General features: G+C 46.5%; 1 long non-coding RNA gene across 3 annotated transcripts; it reads right to left on the bottom strand.

Moving 5' to 3' along the window:
- Window positions 1-3,690: 3,690 nt before the first annotated feature.
- Window positions 3,691-22,825, bottom strand: LOC120755274 (uncharacterized). 3 transcript variants are annotated; one of them, XR_005701702.1, is made up of 3 exons: window positions 22,522-22,784; window positions 22,323-22,443; window positions 3,691-6,450 (listed from the first exon to the last, which is right to left on the bottom strand). It is a non-coding gene; the product is annotated as an uncharacterized LOC120755274 (long non-coding RNA). The 3 variants fall into 3 exon arrangements; XR_005701701.2 differs by lacking the exon at window positions 3,691-6,450 and adding an exon at window positions 17,751-20,454 and having other exon boundaries at window positions 22,203-22,443; window positions 22,522-22,825; XR_005701703.2 differs by lacking the exon at window positions 3,691-6,450 and adding an exon at window positions 17,751-20,454 and having other exon boundaries at window positions 22,203-22,443; window positions 22,551-22,784.
- Between the last annotated feature and the right edge of the window lie 41 nt (window positions 22,826-22,866).

Raw genomic sequence — 22,866 nt, forward strand, 5'->3', positions numbered from 1 at the left:
AAGCTGCAGGAACAGGCTGACAAAGAGCTGCCCCAGGAGCCTGGAACAGGTTGAAGCCATGAGGTGGATAAATGACAACCCCAAAGTGACACTGACAGAAGTGTCACACTCTTCTGTGCAGGCCTGGTGCCAGGGGATCAACTCACCTTCCCCCTGGGGGAAAACAGACGTGTTCCACCAAATCTCAGCGCAGGCCCTGGTGATTCCCCTGGCTCCCAGCACACGTATGAACCCACCTGCAAACACAGGTCCAATCCTGGGATGCATGCACTGGATAAAGCTTGGGAACCACTCAGGGAAGCATGGACCCCCACACTTACAGCGTACAGCATCCACTTGCAAATTTAGCTGCATTCAAGAGCTGAGACCTTAATTTGGCATTTCAGACTGCTGCATTTGCTTTGGTAGTTTTCCTATTACTGTTGTGAATAGTGTCTGGGCTCCTACATAATTAACAGCAGCATAATGCCTACGAAGTGCTTCTAATTTGCTAGGCTGCCTTATTCATGCAAGTGAAAAAAATTTAAGCAGACATTAGCAAGCAAGAGACAGAGCCCCACATACGCTGCTGGTGGAGGAATCTTGTGTTCCTGCCTTGAGCAAAAACCTGAAATGATGAAACTATCCACCAAAATATCTAAAAAGTAAAAAACAGCAGATACCAGGTGATTCCTTTGCATCTTCCTTTGGTATGAGACCATGAATGTGGTCCAGCCTACAGTTTTGAGACTGATACAGAGATGTGCCATTTCTTACAGAGTGAGCTACAGACAGATGTCCTGTCATGTTCTGCCCCACACAGGTCTCCCTGCTACTGTCCAGTGCCCAATACTGATCCAGGCACTGTAGCAATTCCCGTTTGCCCAAATTAAAGAAAAAACCTAACAGATTCAACCTCCCAACCCTGGGGCAGTTCTCTCCTCCAAGTACTCCATACAAAATCTCCCATGAGACAATCTCTTCTTACTCTCCTTGCTCCTGAATCCCTTTAATAAGACATTCTCTTTTATCAGAATCCTTTCTATCTCTGCTTTTTTTTTTTTTACCATCTCTTCTCCCTTCCCCCACCCCTCCCCTTTTTTTTAACTGCCAGAAAAAGAAGTTCTCACAGAGTGCAGCTGCATTTAACTAAGGATTTGGAATTCTGCAAGATGCCCTGGGTTGCTGTGGACAGCATACCAACCAAGGCTTAAAAAAGCTAGAGGAAGAAGCACGCACAGCCCCTACATCTCAAGTAATTCCCACGCTGCTGTCAATATAGCTGATGTTTTGGTGCTGCAGTGATTTTCCCTGAGCCTCGGAATGGGAAGCAGGCATGGTTGGGCGTTTATCTTTTGGCAAGTGCTCGTTCCCTTCAGTATCCAGCAAGCCTCTTTTTAACTCCCCTGATAACAAGTACATTGTTTACAGCAAACATTCTCACAGAAGAATGTAGCTTTCACCCGAGGTCAGGCTCGGGGAGATGTTAGCACAGCTGAAGGGATGTGCAGCAGGTCATTCCGCCTCTACTTTTCCTCTAGTATCAAAGAAGCAATATGAGAGTGTGTAGATTTTTAGAAGGTGTAATGTTGTTCCCTATGAAAATAAGTTTTACCTGAACATCCCCCCTTCCTCCTACATTCCATAAGCTCCTAATGCTAAGCACATCATATCATCACAGAATGCGTTGGGTTGGAAGGGATCTTCAAGCTCATTTCATTCCACCCCCTGCCATTGGCAAGGACACCTTCCACTATCTCAGGCTGCTCCAAGCCCTGTCCAGCCTGGCCTGGAACACTTCCAGGGATCCAGGGGCAGCCACAGCTTCTTTGGGCAACCTGATGTAATCCTCATGCAGCATGGAATATCCCTTTGGTTGGTTCAGGTCAGGTGTCCTGGCTGTGCCCTCTCGCTATTCCTCACTCAACCCCAGCACAGCTTAGCAACAGCCAAAACAGCCCAGTCTTACCAACACTGCATCAGTCACAAATCCAAACCAGCACCATACAGGCTGCTGTGAGGGAAATGGACTCCATCCCTTCCGTACTAGAACAGCAAGACAGGCATCATTACCTTCCTGTTATAGCCTTTAAAGAAACACAATCTGTTCCCACCCTTATGTTTATATTTAAGCCCTGAGCTTTCCAAATGAATATTGGTACAGCAATCTGAAAAAAAATCCAGTTCAGAACAAAATTATTGTTAAAAAAAAAAAAAAATCACCAATAATTTTTAGCACAGATTTTTCAAGCTTGTTGCAGCTGCAGGATTCCCCTACATGTCAGTGCTTTTGTCTTGCCCCTTTGGGAATGAAACTGTTCCTAAAGGACTGACACAGCAGCAGGGACCAGCAAGAGTCAGTCCCTTCCTCACCTGGGGGAGGTCAGTAAGCAGAAAAGAATGAGCATTTGGTGTCCTGAGCAGCCCCAGCTGGCACCTCCACCCACAGACCAGGGTCTCCACTCCAACCAGGACAGTCCTGGCCTGAGTTACCACAGAGGAGTGAGCCAGGAGTGTCTCCAGCACATCTGCATGAACCTCTTGGACTCACACTGTCTCTTCACCTCCAGCCCTCTGGAGCAGCAAGCCAACTAAATCCCTGGAGCAGTGCTCCTCCTGGCTGGGATCAGCTGGCAGCATAGCAGGGATTTACCCTAGTGTCTTCCCGTCCCGCTAATGGAAGGGCTGTCCCAGGAATGCCCCCAACAGGTTCAGCAGGAAGCTTCTCAAAGGACTCTGGCAGCAGACAACAAAGGAAAGGCTTTCAAGCACTACAGGGAAGCAGGGCCCACTTCAACGGGACTCCTTTGCCCCCTAATCTAATTTTAAGAGTTTTTTAACTACACACCCTTCCTTTCTCTGGCAGCTTGAAAACTCTTCTGCACTACAGACCAAACCTAAACCACATTAAATTCTGGTGGCCACAAACCTGTCCTCCTTCAAACAGCATCACTTTGCTCACCCATGTTCCTCAGCAGCTTTGGGTGAATATCCCTTTGTGTGTCCCTCTTGGCTTTAATATAGGAGACTGTGCACATTTGAAGCAGGGCCATTGCTCAGCACTCACTCCTGGGAAGAGGATGAAAGTACAAACAGCATGTGACAGATATTTCTCAGTCACCTCACACATTGCTGGGATACTGCAGCAGCAACACAGCCCAGGAATGCACGAAACAAGAAGCTTTGTTGTTCATTTCCTTTCCAAGCTGCAGAACAGACGTCGGGATCTCCAGGGCTCCGCTGTGTCCCTGCAGCAAAGCCTGGATGAGCAATTACAGTGACCCCTCCCAAGGTGAGGATGTATCGCCGGCCGCTGCCTTCATCACCCATCGTACATGACACCAAATGTTCAAGCAGGTAATTAGGTCACAATCTTTGACATGACGGAAAACAATCTCCCTTCCCTGCCATGCTAACAGGCTTCAGCAGCCAAACATTCCCGAACTCTTAATTAGGGTTTCAAAGCGCTGAGGGCACAGGTTTAGCTGCTCCCCCCAGGCTGGGAAGTGCTGGCATACCTTTTTTCACCATTAAGTGTCTACGTTCGCAAACAAATCCCGGGCAGAGCTCCGGCGCCTGCTGTTTGATGGCTTTCACTGGAGTCAGGCAGATGAACCGAAGGGAATTAGCGCCTGGGTTTAACAAAGCCCAGCTACAACCAGCTGACACGGGGCTGTCAGCACGCTCGACAGGCTTCAGAGGGAGGAAACGGGGTTATTCCTGTACAGTGAAGCAAGGTACTACGGGCAGACTCGAGTGAGGGCTGAAGATACAAAGAGGATTACAGCTCAAGGGAAGCTGGCACCCCAGCTAGGGAGCCGTCTGGGCATTCCAGCCCTTCGTGCTCTGTCACAACAGCACAGCTCAGCATCCCAGAGTTGTTTTGATTTGTGTCCATGATCTTGTGCCTGTAGAATTCCAAAATCTCAGAATGGGTTGGGTTGGAAGGGATCTTCGAGCTCATTTCATTCCACCCCCTGCCATGGGCAGGGACACCTTCCACTATCCCAGGTTGCTCCAAGCCTCATCCAACCTGGCCTTAAGGGACACTTGCAGGGAAGTGTCAGAGAGGCTGCTCTGGGCACCCTGTGCCAGGGCCTCCCCACCCTCCCAGGGAGGAATTTTTTCCTAACATCTGATCCAACCATGCCCCTTGTACTGTCACTATCTGCCCATGTCCTTTGAAAACATTAGAAGTTGAAACCTCTTGTTTGCATTTCAAGCTTGCAAAGTAGATGATGCTTTTAAGCTCAGATCTGGTGCCTTTGTGCGTCTGTAGAAATGGGAATTTAAAACCTGTACTGTTCTGCCATCCATCCAGAGAGCTTCCTCCTCTGAGTAGCTCAGAAATGTGGCAGCTCAGAAATCCAAGCCCCTCCAGGTGCAACACATGTGCTTTTTCATTTTCTGCTAATTGACTTTGTGCTACTTTCTGCTACCTGACAGGTCATTGGCAACTAGAAGGGCCCATGATGGAGTACCTGTGATCATCAAGCTTCCAATGTCATTTACCCCACCAAAGTTAAGAGGCAGAGGACATTCCCAGCCCAACAGGGTGTCTCAATCTGGAAAGAAGAGCTCTCTCTCTGGCTGTAACAGAGCCCAGCACATTCTGGGCAGTTGTTTGCTCACACACCATCTCATCCCAGAGCCAGCTCAAATTCCTCGTCCAGCTCAGCCTGTGCTTGTTCTTTCCTTGTTTGCTTCACAGTTGCCATTGTTTGTTTTCCTTCCCTGAGTCCCTGCTGTTTCAGCCAGTCTTTTCAAGGCTTTTGGTAAATGGTGTCACAGAATCTTTGAATCACTAAGGCTGGAAAAGAGCCCCAAGATTACCAGGTCCATTCCCTGAGGAGGAGCAGCAAGTCATGACCTATGCCAAGGTGTTTACTGCTTGAATTCAGAAGCATTGCCAGAAGCCACTCCACCACATTCTTCACTTGACAAAGATGTTTTCTTCTCCACTGAGATCAGCCTAAGTTTTCTGATCCAGAACATAACACCCACCTAGAATGAGCGTTACTTTCCAGGCAGCAAATCCTGAGTCAGGGCTGTTTAGCCCTGAAGGAGAACCAACCCTTTTATGTCTCCACCTGCCCTGCCTCCAGTGTCCCCTTGTACCACCAAAGCAGATTTCCCCAGACAGGCCTCCTTGGCTCCCTTATCCTCTGCCTTCCTTGGAAATCCAATTACATTTTTCTTTGCATATCCCAGGAACGCCAAATGAAAGCCACAACAAATCTGTATGAGCAGCACTCTGGATTTCTTTCTAATCCTTTGTTTTATTCTCAGCCTTTTGGAGGATATGCCTGTAGATGTGCCACCAGATGCACACCAGCTCATCCAGCTGGCAGCAGGGGCTCCCTCCTCACAGCTCCCCAAGAGCAGAAGGGAAGAGCAAGAACATTTCAAATTCCTTCCACTACAGCACTAATGCTCTAATGCTAAGCTTTTACACTTGCTAAGAGATGGGAATCCTCCTCCAAATGCAGGGCAGGGAGCTCCCCAGCACTTCAGCTATGAGCTCAAAAAGCAGCTTACCTGGAGGAGCAAGAGGCAGAGCCTGAAATGGAGGCAAATTGTCATAGCCACTAAAATCTGAACCTGATGGAGGACAGCACAGCAGAGCAGTGCCCCAGCTCCTCCAGAATGCCACTGACTCAAGTTACTCCATTAAAAGCAGTTATAGTACTTAGCCACACTCTACTAGAGAGTGCCAAAACACACAAAATTTTTGCTAGAGTGTTATATCCAGGTGCTCTGGCTGAAGTGAAGAGTTAAGTCCATGTATTTTTCTACAGGACAAGAGACTAAGATTGACAGTTCATTCCTATTTACAGAAAAGGGATCCAGCTTAAATCCTAGGAACTGAATTAATTGACAGGCTGCAACAGATCCAGCTATGGCCTGTGCTGAAGCACAAACTCCATCGGGTATGATCACTGCTGAGCACAGGAGGGCCAGGCAGTGCTAAACAAGGCTTGGGTTTCCCCTTTTTGCCTCTCTCTTTCTACCTTTTTGTTTTCCTTTAGCCATTGAAGCCAAAGTCCCACTGAACACTCTCCTCCTCACCTGCAGGCTGAGGGATTGTGTCCAGTGTATGCCAGGGAAAGGCCCGCAGGTCTAAGAGCAGATTAAAAGTCTCTTCTCTCTGGTTTGGGCACAGCACTACTCAGAGCTCACTCTCCCTACCTCCTTCATTACCCATTAGTACATGTAAAACAAATGTCCAGTTTGGCCACCATCATTTTGGGCCCATAAAAGTCAAAAAAGAGGATTTATGCCTGCCTGGGTGCAGAGGTTAAGTGATTCAGTACTGAGCCCTACTCAAAACGCATCTGACACAGGGCTTAAAGTATTTTAGTCCTGAACTTCAAATCTCAGCTATGGCAGTGCTGTCCAAATCCTCCTAAGGCAGTTGGAAGTCAGTCTCCACATTCAGTAATGAGCTGGGAACGGTTCACAAAATAGTGGCTGCAAGTTCAACAAAACAACACATATGGAGTTTAAAAAAAAAAAAAAAAAAAAAAAAAAAAAAAAAAAAAAAAAAAAAAAAAAAAAAAGCACAAAATCAGATAATTATATCCCAATAGGAAGAGCTGATAGAGTTTACTACTGTTTGTGCTGTTGAAAAATGAGAGCCTCACACTTTTTTGTTGATCTGAGGATTCTGATTTAAAATCCAATTAACGAATACAATTAATGAGACTGCTGGGCAGAATGGATGTGGTTTCATCAACACTTGCAACTTATATTTAAATAAAGTGCTCACACCCAGTCCTACAAACAGCTTGTTTGAGCCAATTTGAGGTCATGCCTGTTAGCACACTGTCAGCTACGGAAACTTATTTGGTATTTAAACAAAAATCCTCAGAGCTGGCAGCTGGCTGGGGTGCAGCGCAATGGAGCAGCTTCTCTTGCTGGATTCATCTGCTCATGCAGTTATGGACACTTGTCACCAGCAGTGTCACCTGCTCAGAGCCAAAGGAACCACACCTGTGAGGTGGGTCTGCTTCAGGAGGGCTCTCCTCAAATCCCTGTGCCCTGGTCCAGCACCACAGGCTGGGAGAGCTCAGAGCCCCTTCCAGGGTCTAAAGGGGCTCCAGGAGAGGTAGAGAGGGACTTGGGACAAGGGATGGAGGGACAGGACACAGGGAATGGCTTCCCACTGCCATAGGGCAGGGATGGATGGGAGATTGGGCAGGAATTGTTCCCTGGGAGGGTGGGGAGGCCCTGGCACAGGGTGCCCAGAGAAGCTGTGGCTGCCCCTGGATCCCTGAAGTGTCCAAGGCTGGGTTGGACACTGGGGCTTGAAGCAGCCTGGGATAGTGGAAGGTGTCCCTGCCCATGGCAGGGGGTGGAACAAGATGAGCTTTTAGATCCCTTCCAATTCAAACCATTCTGGGATTCTGTATGCACAGCATGCAGTTACTGGACTATGATTAAAGTGCAGCTACTTCTGCTGACAAATCCTGTACATCAGCTCAGAAATTCTGTCTATTTCTTATTTTTATAAATCTCTTGTCTACATATATAGCTTAAGGGTAATGCTTTTTGTGAGAAAAATGAGCTCAAAATAAATCCCTTCATTCCTCAGTTAAAGAAAAAATATTTCCATAATTCTAATTGAGCTGCATTAACCTCAGATTTTAAACTGCTTCAGATCACTATTCTTCCACAGGCACAGTTATCACCAGACTTCTCCATAGGATCACAGAATCATAGAATGGTTTGGACTGGAAGGGACCTTACAAACCATTTAGTTCCATCCCCTGCACAGCAGGGACACCTTCCCCTTTTCTGCCAGCCTGGAAAAAAATCCCTGCTTATTTAAATTATACTGTTAATGTTTCCCCAAAAGGTTTTAACTAATTATTTTCAAGGGCAAGAGGAAACAAATAACAAAACTACTCTATTTTAGTGTCAAATACACACACCTTCTGCTTCAAAACCAACTCACCTCTGGGGAGCAAATCCCTGGGAATGGAGTGAGACCTAGTTTTCAAATTCACTCCATCAGCAGCTTGTGTTCCAAGCTCATAAAACAGGAATAGTTTTGGGGCAAAATAGATACTCAAGCTCTTTTTTAATGTTTCAGTGATTTCCGAGTAACAATTGCAGACTCATCACCCGGGTGCCACATGAATTGCAAATGACTGGAGGAAGGTGAGGGGAGAGGGAACAGAAATCCTAAACATTTCAAAGGTGTTCAGCCTCAACTCCCACTGAAGGCTTATAAAAATCTTCTGCTCCAGCTGCACATGACCTATTTGGCATATTTTGATATTTGGGAGGAGAATGGAGGTTTGAATTGGACACTAACACCTGAAAAAACACTGCAGGAACTTTTAGGTACTAAGCAAGCGATCAAACCAAACATTGTAACTGTGGTGATACAACTGCATCACTCCCATGTGGAAGGCATCCAGGAATGATATCCCAAGGTCAGAAAGGGGCAATCCCGCACCTGCACACTATTACACTGATAGAAACTACCACAACATGCAATTAAGAGGAGTAGAGGTAAAAAGAAAGCTCAAGTTTAGTGGGTTTACACCGTTGTTATTTACAAAGTATGTGGAAGGTTTATTCCAATAATCTGTGTAAGAGAACTTGGGAAAGCATTATCCTTTGCATTGGAGGCGGGAGGTGGAATCAAACAGCAGGATGCAAGGATCAAAAAGAGCAGGACTGCAAAGCCAACAGCTGTTTCTTGCTTCCTCCTCTCCTCATTTTTCTTCCCAGGGCAGAAGGTGGAGCTCACAGTGTAAACAGAAGATGCTGACTGCCAGCACTGCAGGCTGGAGCCGTGTTCAAGGACGGGGGGATCAGAACAGCCAGGCCCCTGCAATCGCTCCAGCATTCCCAAGCCACTCTGAAGGCACTGCTTGTCATAGTGCAGCACTCACTACAGCAAATAAGTTGTGGGAGGGCTGCTGGTGAAATGAAGCCTTCTGTTTCTGGAGAGAACAGACAAACGATTGTTTGGGGAAAGCTAGCTACTCCCCTCTTCCCACCAGTTTCATCCCTGGGTGAAAACTCCCTTTTTCCATCAGCTTGAGCCCACCCCTAAGACTTCTGGACACCGCAGTTGAAGGGACCATCTCCTGTTAAAGTTGCTGGGTTTTGCCACTCCTACAAAAACAGACATAATCACAGCACAAAAACCAGTCAGTGGAGAGCCTGTGAGCATCCCACCGCCGGCAGAACATCCAGTCCACAAAGGGATGAACAGGGAAGAGACAATCCTTTCCCAGAGAAAAGGACATAGAACTACAGGTGCAAGGGGCTCCTGCTGGCTCAAAGTGCTCTTCACCTGAAAAATGCTGCTTTAAAGTCACTTCTGGCAACGGCTGTAATTAATTGTTGCCAATACAACCCCGGTGAGCGTAAATGAGCCCTCTTAGCAGCATTTCACACTGCACATTTCTAGCTTAGCAACAGGAGTAGAAGAGGAGTGCAAAACTGGAGATAATCGGTTTAGTCAGATATTGGGGAAGAGGCTCATGCGTCTTGGTTGTTACTAAGGAAAAAAGAGAATGGCAATAAACATTTTCCTCAGTTTCTGAATGGCAAGTGGGGGCTAAACTTTAGTTCTAGTTTGTTATTATGCTGCTCCATTTTTAATTAGCAATAATTTAATCTCCCCCAAACCAAGTCTGTTTTGTTCATGACTGATTGGTGAAGGATCTCCTTGTCCTTATCTGAACCCACAAGATTTTTCACCTCACCTTCTCCCTAGTCCTGCTGCAGAGGTCCAGCCATGCCAGATGAAAAGGAAGTTCTAGCAGATCATGTTTCAGAAATCAGATATTTTGCTTGATGATCACCTTGGAGAAAGCTGGCTGGTACACTGGCTTATCAGTGAAGAGGGCATAGCTCCTACATCTGTAAGGGATTAACCTGCTCATCCTCAGAGGGCACCACATCACACAGGAGAAGAGTTTGGCTCAATATAAAAAAGCAGCTGCTCCTCCAGCCTTGGGGGAAGTCCTTGGCTGTTTTGGCAGCTCGACATCCTGTAAGGCTCAGTTCATGTCTCCTGCAAGCCTCGTACCAGAGATGCTGGGTTAGCAAACTGCAGGGGCTGTGCTGTGCGTGTGTGTGGTGGGGCAGAATCTCAGGATTCAGACCAGGAAACACACAGGCCTTGAGGGAAAAAAAAAGTATTAAAAGGATAAAATTATTTAAGCACTGCTGTCACTTCCAGCAACAAAAAATTCAGGGTGGAAGGGAAGATGCAAAACAGTAAGTAACCAGCCTGAGAAGGGTAATGGACAGGAAAACAGTGACCCTGGTTATCACCTACCCTGCTCCAAACACAGGACACTGAGTGCGCATGGCATTATCTGCCTGGTGCCTGAGCTGCAACTGAAAACTTATCAAGCCTGCTCTTGCACGTCTGCAGCAAAGCCAGCCTCAGCAAAGCCACCGTGCCGCATGTCGGAGCGATTCCGTGTGCGCCTGATGAGCTCTTTGTCCTCTGCACAGCCAGTTTCACCCTTTGTGCAGAGCAGTGAGCCAAAGCCCACGGACAAATTTAATTCAGGATAAAAATGCGTTTGCCAGCACGGTTTAGTCATACTTCATTGCCTCATGCTTGGTTCCATTGTAAACAGGCAGATGCAGTTGTGTTCTGTCTAGTCACTTTGGTTTTGCTAAATTTGGGAATATAACACAAGAGTAGCGTTTGTGCGTTTAGCACAAAACTGAAGATTTATTTTTCCTGATACAACTTTCATTTGTACAATATGTGCCACAGAAATCCAGGATGAAAATGTTAATTCCAGGAACTACAGTGTGCTCAGAAAGCCTTTCCCAGGCAACTTACAATCACCCATCATACAGTACTTGTGCACAAGGTCTTGCCAAATGGGTTATTCTCCTCTTTGTGGTTTATTTCACCAGCCAGGAATCTCTGGGAATGATTTCCTCTGCTATTACCAGGGCAGCAAGGGTTTCACTGCTGTTTCAGGGACCAGCGTTTAAACATAGCCCAAAGTTTTTGTTGTCCCTTCAACATGACCCAAAACTTCTGAAAACACCTTAGAAAGAAACACAAATTCTGTGATAAACCAAGAAGTTCTGTAACAAAGCACACTGCAGCAGGGGACTCACATAGTAAGTTAGTAAGAAACATCCTGGAGCAAAAAACAAAAAAAAAAACCCACCACAAGCACATTCAAATTGTGACTGAAGGTTAATGATACACAAATTACTGTGCTCCCAAACTTCCACCTGCAAGCAGCTGGATGCTACAGTGCTCAGCACACTCAGCCATCAATAACTTCACCACATCAGCTCCTTGCTCAGGTTTCCAGTGCTACAACCCTTCATGGAGTATTTTGGAGTAAAAGATTCAAAACCTTTTCTGTCACCTCTTTGGGGTCCTGACCTGTCTAGGAAAGTAGTGAATACAAAGGTAGCATCACAGAATCATGGAGTGGGTAGGGTTGGAAGGGATCTTCAGGCTCATCTCATTCCAAACCCCTGCCATGGCAGGGACTCCTTCCACTGTCCCAGGTTGCTCCAAGCCCCAATGTCCAACCTGACCTTGGGTACTTGCAGGGATCCAGGGGCAGCCACAACTGGGCACCCTGTGCCAGGGCCTAATCACTCTCCCAGGGAAGGATTTCTTCCCAATATCACATCTAAATCAACTCTTTCTGCTTAAAGGCATTGCCCCTTGTGCTATCATGATGACCAATTTATTTCTGCACTAGCAAATTTTGCAAGTATGATGAGGATCATTAAATACCTCACCACAAGCAAGTAGTGTAATTCCCATAGTATTGACTGGATGATGAAGTAGCATTATTACAGGAGACCTTAAACACTGGAAAATTAAAACACTGCATGGCTGTGAGAGACTCCTGCCATTAAAGGGCTGTGTAGAGAACATCTATAACACTTTAAAAATATGCTTACATGCCAAAAATCCCTGCCCCACAATAATACATGCACATTATATTCATAACAGCATAATTACATGACAATTACCATACAGCAGTAATTAAAGGGAAACCCTGTGTGCCATCCAAGGCAGCTTCTTTGAAACAGACTAAGTTTACAAGGAAAATATAATTAAGCAACAGAAGGTGAGCTGTTTCCGGATGATAATGACATTACTGGCTGTATTTTCAATTAGGTCACTTCTAAAACATCAGACTTGTTCAGGGTTTTGATGTCCACAGGAATCCTGCTGCACAGGAGCCCAGGTGGTCATGGACTTACCTACCAATCTCATTTGTTAAAAGCTTTAATGGCAAGTAGGTTTTGCCCCTTGGCAGGCTTTTGGGCAGCTGCCTCATTTCTATAATGGCCTAACACAGACTTCAGCCAAAAGCAGGAGTCATTCCATGTTGCAGAAGAAAACATTCAGCTCGGGAGAGTTGAAAAATAAATGCAGGGTTTTTTAGCTGAAGCAAGACCTTGCAGAGGTGAGAAGGAGCTACATTTCTATGCATGTTGGTAAAGCTCTGCCAAATCAAAGGGCTTGAGGAATAAGCCAGGTGAGAGGGGAAGGCACAGGAAAGAATGTGCAGTGCTCACAGTGGGGTTTATGCACGGCTCAAGCTGCGAGGATTTTTGTGCTGGGGACACAAAACCGGCCCAGGAAGCACAGCTGAGCTCTCCCACACTGGCAGCAGAGCCACTGAAGAATTTAAGGACTCCATCTGGGACAACTCATTTAAATGCCCCAGACTCCAAGCAGCAGCCTAGAGGTGGGGGAATGCAGTAATGAGCCCGAGTGCTCAGGTCACTTCCACTACAGAAGCATTTTAACCTCTTTGGAGAAGCTGCAGCAACTGGTGAACTTCAAAGCTGAGCCTACAGACATATGCTCCATGGCTAGAGAAGGCTGGCTGCTATTTTTGTATGTGCTTTCCTGGGAAAAGCCAGCATTTCACAAACAAGTTCAGCTAGAGAAATCATTGTGTATTCATTCCTTGCTCCCTCCAAGGATACAACTTCCAGGATCCTCCCCAAGAACAGTGCCAGCAAAGCACAGATGGATGACTCTGGATTTACCCTTCCCCAGGTTGTCTGAGGCAGTGAGTTATTAAACACTAGTTGTTCTCATCATTATCATAAACTAATAGGTCACAGATGGCACAAAGCATTATGGCATCCTGAATTTTTGTGCCCATTCATGCTGTTGTTTGTTCAAAAAAATTAATCTCAAAGGCTGCCAACCCCTGTCTTGCCCAGAGTCACCTTTTTACCTTCTCACCATCTGCTCTGAGACCTCGAGGACAAGTCAGTGTGAGCCCAGTCTGAGCTGCAGCTCACTGGATTGCATCAAATTTGAAATGATCCAGCACAAAATGTACCTCAGTGCTACTGATCCCTCCCGGAAAGGCAGCACTTTGCTACCCAGTCCAGCATTACCAGGACCACTGTAAAGAGAAAATGTTTTGGAGGTGTCCTGAGTCCACCTACAGTACAGCCCCATCCATCAGAATCCTTCTTTAAAATCAGCCAAGCCTAATGGATAACATCCGAATCCAGATTCAGCTGGTCCACTGTCTCCTGAAAGCTCATCAGATCAGACAAGCTGAATTATTCCCTATTTCTAATCAGGAACCTCTTTGCTAGCATGGATACTCTGTCTTAAAAAAAATCCACCTCATTTATTTTGGGCCTATTTTGGACCCTTTTCTGGGCCTTTGCAACTTGAAGAGTCACTTCAAATTCCCCTCCGGCCTCCAATACTTTTTTCCATAACAGGCCAAAAGGAGACATTTTTTGCAGGCTAAATAAACCAAAAAAGGGATGAAAAGAGGAGGTCACAGTCCAGATTTCAGCACTGGACATGTCATACATGGCCTTTTCTGTACAAAAAGCCTAGATAAACCCCAAAATCTGATTATGTAGATTACTCTCTCACGTCACACTTTGATACTCTTATGCATTTCGAGGCTTCTAACGTGCCTTTCAGAGAGAAGGGCTTGCATGAAGCCTTCAGCAGAGAGCTAGGAAGGAGGGGAAAAGAAGTGGATTTATCCTATCATTCAGCAAGCCACCACAGCCCCAGCAGGAAGGTGGGGGAGCCTGGCATTCTGCCACCAGAGAAAGCCCAAGGAAAGCTGTTCTCTTCTAAGCCAGCCATATGGAAATGAAGCCTTGAGCTGCAGCATGGTGAAAGCTGCTCTTACAGCAGCGTTGCTCTACTCACGGAGTAGATCTGCTACACGCAGGCAAGAAGAGAGTGGAGTGTGTGGGCTCATTGAGCCTACAGAGAAATTAGGATAAACAGCAAGTCCCTGTGAAAATAGAGCTGGTGATCCAAAAGGGGAAAACGCAAACCTGCAGATAAACCACACAAACAGCATCGGCTCATCTGGAGCATGCAGAGCTCACCAAGGTGAGGGGCAGGGACGCACCTGAAGGATGGGGTCATCCAGAGGGACCTGGACAAGCTCGAGCACTGGGTCTGTGGGAACCTCGTAAGGTTTAACATGACCAAGTGCTGCTCTTGGGTCCAGGCAATGGCCAGAATTAATCCAGGCTGGGATGGAGCAGCCCTGGGAGCAGGACTTGGGGGTACAGGTGGGGGGGGGGGCTGGACCTGTCCCAGCCCTGAACCCCCAGTGTGGGCAGCAAGGGAGGGGGGAATTCTGTCCCTCTGCCCTGCTCAGGTGAGACCCCACGTGCAGAGCTGCCCCCAGCCCTGGGCTCCAACAGCAGAAGATGTAGAATTGCTGGAATGAGTCCAGAGGAGGCCACAGAGATGGTGAGAGGTCTGGAGCACCTCTGCTAAGGGAAAAGGCTGGGAGAATTGGGATGGTTCAGCCTGGAAAAGAAAAGGCTTTGGGTAATCAAATTGTGGCCTTCCAGTACCCAAAGGGAGCCTATGAGAAAGATTTTAGCAGTACTCAGCTGGCAGAATGAAGTTCAGAGTCACATTAAATTCTGAAAATCTCTGGAAGAAAGTTTTGTGTCTTTTCTAGTGAGTCACTGGTCCGTTACTATTGCCAAAGGAAAGAAAGGGTAAGCAAAGCACTGCTGTTACCCAGGACTACCTAAATAGTTGTGGGTTTGGTAACCAAGGGGCGATACAGCTGCACTGGAAGGGCTGCACTACAGCACAGCAAAAACCAGCCCTGTCCCAGTGGCCACCCTGTTTGCACAACCACTCAACCCCAGCCCTATTGCCAGCCCCATAAATCTCAGATAAAAGAGATGTCTCTGTGGTAAGATGCTGGCTGAGGCACAGGGCCCCACACTGAGGGTCTGCTTCAAGCATGGAAAAGCTGAGCCAGCCACTTCTGTGCTCCACCTTCTTCTGGTTCAAAGGGAGCAAGAAATACTCCCTCACTGAAAGGTGAGAGCCATTAGTAACTGCAGAGACTAATTGTACCCATGATGGTCTGACAAAATGGGACTGCAGAGTAGGTACTGCACTACCCCAAAAGATATAAACAAAGTCTTATCCCAATTTTGTTTCCTTTTCTACATACTTTCAACTCCCTCGAAGGCTTCAAAGTTGCCATCAAGTCATTTTTAGCAGATCAAAGTGACCTAAGCCTGATATTTTTACTCAATGCATTTTAAAACCTATTTATTTACCAAAAGCTGCCTTAAATATGCAGAGTTCAACTTGAACGTGTAAGACTTGGCTAAAAGCCACCCTATTCTCTACTGAAGGCAGGAGTGCTACAGAAAGTAAATACCATCCTATTGTCTCCAGGTTTCTGTTAATCCCTTAGGAAAAAATAGTTAAATTAAAAAAAAAAATAAAAATTGACAGTCACTTTCATGCCATGAAATACAGAAACACTTAGCTACACTAAGGATTAAAAGATGTATTGCCAGGTACAGCTTAGAGCACAGTTACACAACCCAAATAAGAATATAATGAAATGAGAGTATTGTGCCCACAGGAGTCTCACAACCCTGTTTCCCTGTTTAGTATTCTTTGCTTCCTGCACTACACCAAAGACATTTCCAAGCGTCCTTCAGCTATCACAACCCCTTGTTTCTTAAAGGCTCGTATTTTAAGCGGAATTTGGCACTGATTTCACTCGCTTCCTCCTTGTACCCCTCACCTTTTCCCTTTGATTGTTACTCCAGAAAGAAACAGGAGCATAATCCCTGCCTTTTCACTGAGTGTGTTCACTCTTTAAACTCCTTGGTCCTCCCCTCTATTCAGCCCTTGCTCCGCGGAGCTCACCCGCACAGAGACTGAACCATCAGTGCCTTTGCTGCTGCTTTCTCATCTTCCCACGCTGCGGGCTGCTATTGCATTTCCCCGGCTGACTCCACCTCTCCTCTTCCCACTCTTTTTCCTCTTTAGATTCACTTCAAGGCCAACTTCCCTTCCTTGCCGCTGGGCTCACACAGCTGGGAGTGTAGTAAAGCAGGGGGAGGGGAGCGGAGCAGGGAGCTTTTATTCAGCAACGCTTCCTTAACCAAGCAGCTGCTTTGAAGCCCCAAGGTCCAATTTCAACTGCTGAAGTTGCCAGTAATAAAAAACAGCTAAATATAACACTGCTTTCAAAAGGCAGGTCTGAGACGGGGGACTCCACTGTTAAAGCTCTCCAGCTGAAACACGATCAGAATCTGTAAACACACAACTTAGATGTAATAGCCAGTAAACACTTGCTGGAATGAATATTTGGAATCACAGAATGGGTTGGGTTGGAAGGGACCTTAGAGCTCATCTCATTCTATGGGCAGGGGCATCTTCCACTGTCCCAGGCTGCTCCAAGCACTGTCAAACTTGAAAAACTTCCAGGGATCCAGGGGCAGCCACACCTTCTCTGGGCAACCTGTGCCAGGGCCTTACCACCCTCACATGGAAGAATTCTGTTGCTCCTATGATAGCAGCAAAACAGAAATTAAAGCTTTGAGGAAGGCAAATTTACATCAATGCTGCAGAGACCACAGGTTCAACTGATGGCAAAGGAAGCAGGAACCAAGAGCCTTGACAAAAAAAAGCTGTCATCCTCTGCATCAAGAAGAAATGTTCCATTGATCTAGGTAGTCTGTTTGGATGCGTAAAACTTACCCAGAGCAAAGCCTGAAAGGTGCTGGTAAGAAAGCTGTTAAGGGACAGGATGAGTGGCACAATGTTGGGGGTTAGGTTTGGTTTTTTTTTCCCCCCCCTATAGAATTTTTTCCCATAAGTTGCTAAGAGACAAAGTACTTAGAGGGTGCTTGACCCACACAAAAGACATGGCCGAGGGAGGGGGAAGATCACATGAGTTTTGGGGGGCTGGGGAAGGACACGGCCGGGGGAGCTGGGGGCTGTTCTTTTTTTTTTGCTCTCAGCATCCAGGACGGTCAGGCTGTGGTTTGCTGCGGGAGGAGTCCACGGTCAACAGAAAGTCCGGTCCTGGGAGATTACCATCACCTGCTCGTGTGCCCAGGAATTCGTAACTCCTTTGCCTGCCTTGCAGGAGCTGGGCCAGCCCTGCCCGAGAGTCGCGGCTTCTCCAGCACTGTTCTTAGAGCTACGCTGTAGCCCCGCACCCCCCTGCCTGCCGGGACACCCCCTGCCTCTCCAGCCACCAGCCCCGGAGTTTCCACCGCTCCAGCTTGGTGCTCTCGGGATCCCAAGAGATCAGATTGCCCTGGGCTTTGTGAAACAAAGCCCCTTGAGGTTCCTGGTTCTGTTTATTATTAATGCTGTAGTTGTTGTTGTTTGTTTGTCTTGTTATACTCACTAGTAAAGAACTGTTATTCCTTTCCCCATAGTCCTGCCTGAAAAGCCCCTTTAATCTTCTAAATTATAATAATTTAGAGGGAAGGGATTGGAATTCCCCATTCCCAGAGAGGCCCTGCCCCTCCCTGGCAGATACCTGTCTTTCAAACCAAGACACAAAAAAAAAAATCACACCAGTGGTACTGTCACTGCAAAGACCAGACTCTGCTCTGCAAATTAAGTTTGGCTGCCGTATCTTAAGCATCTACAAAATCACACCTCCAGGTCACTAGAGCCAAAATAACCCACTGAGAAAAAAAACCAAACAGAAATAACAAGTCTAAAAATAGCAATATTTTGAGTTTACACTTTTGGACAATAGTATTTTCCACCCATTCATTTAGCCAGAACAAATTCTCACCCTTTCCAGCATCTGACTTTCCAATTCCTTGTAGCCATTTATTCCTGTAGCACTCCCTTTCCCCTGCTGCTCCTTCCCTAGTTATTTTCTCATAAAAACAAATGCATTTTTCCCCCCTACAGCCCATCACTGCAATGCACACCACTCACAAAAAATCTGTGTTCAGTAGTTTCCAGTCTCTCCCTCTCTTTCCCTGTACTTTTCTGAGTCAAGAAGTCTGTCCATGAAAATATACTTAAAACCATATCCCAGCTGCATTGGAAATAATGCTTTTTACACAGCTGGGTTTGGAGTGGGGTTTTTTGTTCGTACTCCTAATTATTACCATGGTTGTAAATGAAAGGCACAAGTTCATTCCTTTTCTGAAGAGACTGAAGGGTGAGGAGGGAGGAGATCCTGCCTCTGTACCCAATAGTAGGGAAGCTCCACTTGGAGGAGTGTTGTTAAATGTGGGCTCCCACTGTACAAGATATGGATTTACAGGAGAAAATCCAGCAAAGGACCAAAAGAGGATGAAGGGACTGGAGCATCTTTCACATAAGGACAGTCTGAGAGAGCAGGGACTGCTCAGCCTGGAGAAAAGGCTCAGGGATGATCATATCCATGTGCCCAAGTACCTGATGGGAGGGAATGGGGCACAAACACACACATGAAATTCCCTCTGAGCACAAGAAAACCCTTTTTGACCACGAGACTGGTCACACACTGGAACAGGTCCCCCAGAGGGGCTGTGGAATCTCCAGCTGTGAGGATATTCAGATCCCAGCTGGGCAGTCTGCTCTCAGTGACCCTGCTGCAGGAGCGGGTTTGGGCTGGGCGATCCCTTCCAGCTTAAACAACATGAGTTCAAAGGGAGGATATCTGAGAGATGAGATAAAACCCATACAGTGACACTGCCTCACCAGTTACACCCATGGCTCTGAGGTAGGACCAGGGCTGGAATCAAGTTTGTGCAGGAAGCAGTCCTGCAGCCTCCTTCATTCCCTGACCAGGGAACAGCTGACAAGCCTCACCCAAGCCCTTTCTCGGACACATAGAAATGCCAAGAACATGGAGTTTATCTTCTCACTGGAGGGGGATGTTGATTATCTGCAGCTTTTGATGTGCATTTCTCAGAGCTCAAATACATCCCTCCCCAAAGAAATGGATAAGCCAGCTTGCCTTGAGCAGCATCTGGACCAGCTTTGGATGTGCGTGTGTGGACAACAGAGACGATGTTGCACTCTGGCTCAATTCATAAAAAACATCATGAAATGTCCAGAAAAGATGCTGGCCACTTGCACACCCTTGTTTGAAGAGTGAAGATTTTATGACAAATCCTTTTTCACCCCTATTTGTTTCCAAAAGCTGCCTGTGGCTGGCTCAGCTCCCCAGCTAAGCAATGACAGATCCATGCCAGATGCCATAGCAAGTGAGCTCAGCACCTGACTTAACTACAGTTTCCTTTTAATGCAGGGGGTCTAGTTTTATTTCATGAGTCTTATCTTACATGTCCTGACCAGTAGCTCTGACCACAGCTGCATTCTCACAGAAGTCACTGCACACCTGAAGCCAGGAGAGCTCACTGAGCTCCTTTTTTAAAAGAATAGAGACAGCTGAATAGAGACAGCACAAAAAAATATCCCCTCTTACTCAGAGTTGAAATTAAGGCCTTTGTATGCAGTTGCAAAATGCAATCGACTGACTCACAGTTGAATAAAAAAACCAATTTGATTTTAAATCACACTTTAAACCCACTTTTCCCCTAGGAAAGGCTTAAAACCAAAAATTGAACTAATAATACCTCAGAAAACATCAAGGTAAACAAAAGCTTAATTATGAGGAACAGAACAAAAGTGGGGTTTGCTGTTGCCAGATGTCTCCTTTCCTAGTGTGAGACTCAGCCAAAGGCCTAACAACACTAAACTGCCAACAAAGACAACTCCTCTTCACAACTCTTATATAAACACCATAAATCCAAACTGTTAATTGCACCCAGAAGGTAACAATGAGGTTTGTAAAGCATTGCAACAGGCTGCCCCAGACAGGGATGGAGTCACCCATCCCTGGAAGTGCTCAAAAAAACCTTGTGGATGTGACACTTGAGGACATGGTTTAGTGGTGAACATGGTGCTGGATTGATGGCTGGACTTGATGATCTGAAAGGTCTTTTCCAACCTTCAGAATTCTGTGGCCATCAGGTGGAGTAGAGGAACCTGCAGAGAAGTGCTCGTGCTCCTCATCTCCTCACAATCTTCAGTTCACCTGGCAGGAGCCCACAAGCACAGACACCTTTGGGCTCAAAGCCCTTGAAGATGGATAGAAACATGGTATAGAAACACATCTCTTTCCAGGCAGAGGATGATGAATGGTTTTGGAGCAACCCCAGCCAGAGGCTTGGCTTTATATAAAGCTTCTGCAGGAAACCCTGGCAAGAGAGAAAGGAAGGGGAACTATATTACAGCAAATCACAGAATCCCGGACTGGGCTGGGTTGAAAATGACCTTCGAGCACCTGCCATGGGCAGGGACACCCTCGACTATCCCAGGTTGCTCCAAGCCCTGTCCAGTCTTGAACACTTTAAGGGGTGGGGAGTCTGCAGCCAAATGGGTTAAGTGTCAAGGGAATGCCCCAACAAGGATGTATTATCCAGCAAGGACCAAGTTAAACCTCAAGTCACAGACTCCCACTCAAATTTTTTAGAGCTCCAGCAGTCCCCTTTGGGACAGGACAATGTCACCTTGCTGGGGAAGGTTGGAATGACCACCTTTCCTCACTCTGTGAGCAGCAGCCACTCCTAAAGCCTTGAGATGTTGCTGAGGCTAGAAATAGGAGAGTCAGCTTGTCTTCTTTTCTGCCCATTTCTGTGCAGAGCTTGAAAGATTTATTCTGTGCAATAGCAAGCACAACCACAGCCCTTACTTCTTTCTTGGCAGCTTTATTAAAACATTGCATTGCTTGATTAGGTTAAACCATTTCATGTCAAGATTAACACCAACCCTAAAATAAGTAATTTTGCTATGTATGACTTTTTCTTTACTAAGCTGGGGGAAATGCTCCCTAACCTCTAAACAAAACTGCAGTTAAGAGCTCAGTGCTCACAGCCTCTGAAAAACAGAAGTTTGGCATCCCCAAGAGACAGCTCTATCTAGAGGTCTGGAAAAACCATGTCATATCAAATTCATTTCTGAAAAGATTATCTGACAAACACTGACAGCTTCTCAACTTGGCTGTCCAACTGAGCCCTGTTCTCTGCTCGTTCCTGCCTACCTTCCCTACAGGCAGCCGTAAGAACAGGACAATCTCAGAGTCCCACTCTACAGTCTTGCCTCAGAGGTGTCCATTCCTAGCCACAGAAATCCAAATCCAACCAAGGATTTTTGGCTTCAGCATGATCATGGAATTCTTGGCTAGACAAACTTAAACCTAGTTCCTGAGGCAAGTGCTGATGGGACAGTCCAGGTGCCCGAAAGTCAAGTGTTGGCAGCTGGCACTTGGCTCTTCTCTGCATCAAAGGGAGCAGCAAAATGAAACATTAACAGCCAAGGCAAAGACAACTTGCTATTGGAACCTGGGGGATTATGGCACTGTCAGTCCCCTGAGTTCCCATGTGATTATTTTACAAGCTAAAACACCCAGGCAGCAATAATTCTCTGAAAACAAACAGAGAGGCCTAGGCTCAGCATGAGGAAATGACTTGTTTTCTTAGGCTGCTTTTAAAGGTACAGTCCACCTCTTGCAGGGATCTTTTCTCCACCCCCCTCATTGTGCACAACTCCCTTCAGTTCAGAAGCTCAAGCTATACTTGTGGATATCTCTGCTCAAGTTGTTTCAGGATACTTTACACAGGCAAGGCTTTGCTCCTGCCACAAACATGGAAACAAAGCTTTGAAGTTACAGTTGAAAGACACAGTTTAAAGACACGCCTAAAGTTTTACTGAGCAAAGAAACTTCCAATAAGGAAAGCAAAAACCACAAGTATTAGTTAGTGATTAACTTATTCAGAAGACAAAGGAACCTTGTTTGTGTGTGGAGTATCCACCACAGCAAGAAACCGAATGAGATGGCACTGGTCCATTCTGACTGCAGAATTCCAGCAGAACTCATACAAATGAGGCTGAAGCACCTCTCACCATCGTTTCTAAATTGAAAACAACGGATAATAATTTAACTTACTTTCAGAAATACCATGTCTACCATGGCATCTATATCCAACTCTTTCCCTCAGTGCACTGATTAAATAGCTGAGAGTTGTCCGCATCAGGTGTTTTATCATTTCAGCAATGCCATACTCACAGCACACAGAGAGCTGGAACAGCTGGAGGATCACAGGAGATGGAAATCACAGCTCCTGGTGGCCAATTTCCTCAGGTTCCAACGCTGCAGGAGGTGCAGCGCCTCTCCCAGGAGTGCATTCCTGAGAAAAGTAGGCAAAAACAAACCACAGATTTCAATAAAACAGCCTAAACCCCTACAAGGCATTTTGTAATCTTACAGTATTCAGGCTCAGAGCAGGATGTGTACCTGCCTTCCTGTCTGCACATTTAAGGCAGAACCAGAAACATTAAAGCATTTTCTGGCAGGGTCAGTGGATCATGACAAAACCCTGCAGCCCAGTACCACAGGGAGCCTGGCATACGAACAGGGGGCCTCCAGCAGCATCCTAGGACAGCAGGCACACAAAGCCCATCCTGAGATTCTTGTGTAGCCCAGGGGGCAAGTCAAGACTCTGGGAAACCATATCTAGATTTAAGGACTTGCAGCTTCCCCCCTTCTCTTTTTATCCCTACCCAAATTACAGCCCCACGCTGTATTTCAGCCTCATTTACAGCCTTGTGAG

This window comes from Hirundo rustica, chromosome 7 (assembly GCF_015227805.2).
Source record: "Hirundo rustica isolate bHirRus1 chromosome 7, bHirRus1.pri.v3, whole genome shotgun sequence".
Classification (NCBI taxonomy): Eukaryota; Metazoa; Chordata; class Aves; order Passeriformes; family Hirundinidae; genus Hirundo; species Hirundo rustica.